The sequence below is a fragment of the Brassica oleracea genome, unplaced genomic scaffold (genome assembly GCF_000695525.1).
Source record: "Brassica oleracea var. oleracea cultivar TO1000 unplaced genomic scaffold, BOL UnpScaffold01359, whole genome shotgun sequence".
NCBI classification, from domain to species: Eukaryota; Viridiplantae; Streptophyta; class Magnoliopsida; order Brassicales; family Brassicaceae; genus Brassica; species Brassica oleracea.
This window is the reverse complement of record NW_013617897.1, coordinates 9,774-11,044: the sequence shown is the minus strand read 5'-3', so window position 1 is coordinate 11,044 and position 1,271 is coordinate 9,774. Positions and strand designations below refer to the sequence as shown.

Genomic DNA, 1,271 nt, shown 5'->3' with positions numbered 1-1,271 from the left:
TATGAATTGTAAGATTAGAATTTACCATGTCTGGAGACTGAGATACTGATCCGTAATCTTAAATATTATTATTTGAATCTGAATCAAAATTTTAGGGTTTCTAAATTTTTTTATTTGGATTTGATCAGATGGAATGTTTTCATATTAAATTCCATTCTTGATATGATTTTGAGTATCTTTTGAGTATCCAAATGTTGTCTTACCCGGGGACAAGGGGGTAACTAGTAAACCCCCACTCGTTTATGGCCATGCTTAAATCTGTGTGGCAAATTCCACAGAACAACACTTTGAACCTCACATCATTTTCTCCTGTCTCCCTATACATTAATCCCACGAAATTAAGTTTCATTCAAAGAAAACATATAATATGAAACATAATTCCTAGAGATCAATTCGTTAAAAGGAAACTGGAACCTTCTTGAGAAATGGAAAGGCGAGATAACTCCAGATTCGTCTTTTACAGCCAGTCCGTACGCCTCCTTCTTAAGGACCTCTCCCATTATGGATAAGCAATAAGAGAATAAGGCTGAGAATTGTTCTTTGAGTGATGATATTAATAATTGAGAAATGTAGGGATAGTGAAGAGGAGTGACACGGTTTAATATAGGAGAGGCTTGTTGAACCGATATGAGTACTATTACTCATCACTCGCTTGGACCATTTTCATTACGTTTATTTGATGTTTCTGAACTTATCTTACCATATATACACTAGAAACCAATGAACTTTCGGACTATATAGTAGGTTGAGGAGTGAGTAGTGAGTACTATTACTCATTACTCTCTTGGACCATTTTCATAACGTATATTTGATGTTTTGTAATTGTTTTACCATATGAACTTTTTTTTGAACTATAAACCAATGAGCTTTCAGACTATATACTAGGTGAAACCAATGAACTTACAGACTATATAGTAGGTGTGATCTCACGCGAACAAAATATTCTTACGAGAATTTATTATTATTTTTTTTTATAAATCCTATCGGCTGATCTAGTCGGTTTTGGGAAGAACGCATTTAGTACTACAGATTGGACTGACTACTACCATACTGTCTGACCCAAGTTTAGAATATCTTCCGACTGATAGGGGTGAACCGATTATCTGTTACGATCCACCATATAAACCACTTGGACCGAAGCCCAAGCCAAGACTGGCCAAATGACGATAATTTAGTCCCTAGGAAAAATCGAACCCAAAACTGATTTGGATACATACCAAACCTCCAAAAATTACCACTAGACTACCACCACTTGGTTAGAATTTTACTTC

General features: G+C 35.3%; 1 long non-coding RNA gene across 1 annotated transcript; it reads right to left on the bottom strand.

Annotated features, from left to right (window-relative positions):
- Positions 1 to 149: 149 nt before the first annotated feature.
- On the bottom strand, positions 150 to 857 carry LOC106321259. The gene is made up of 2 exons (XR_001266026.1): positions 415 to 857; positions 150 to 317 (listed from the first exon to the last, which is right to left on the bottom strand). It is a non-coding gene; the product is annotated as an uncharacterized LOC106321259 (long non-coding RNA).
- Between the last annotated feature and the right edge of the window lie 414 nt (positions 858 to 1,271).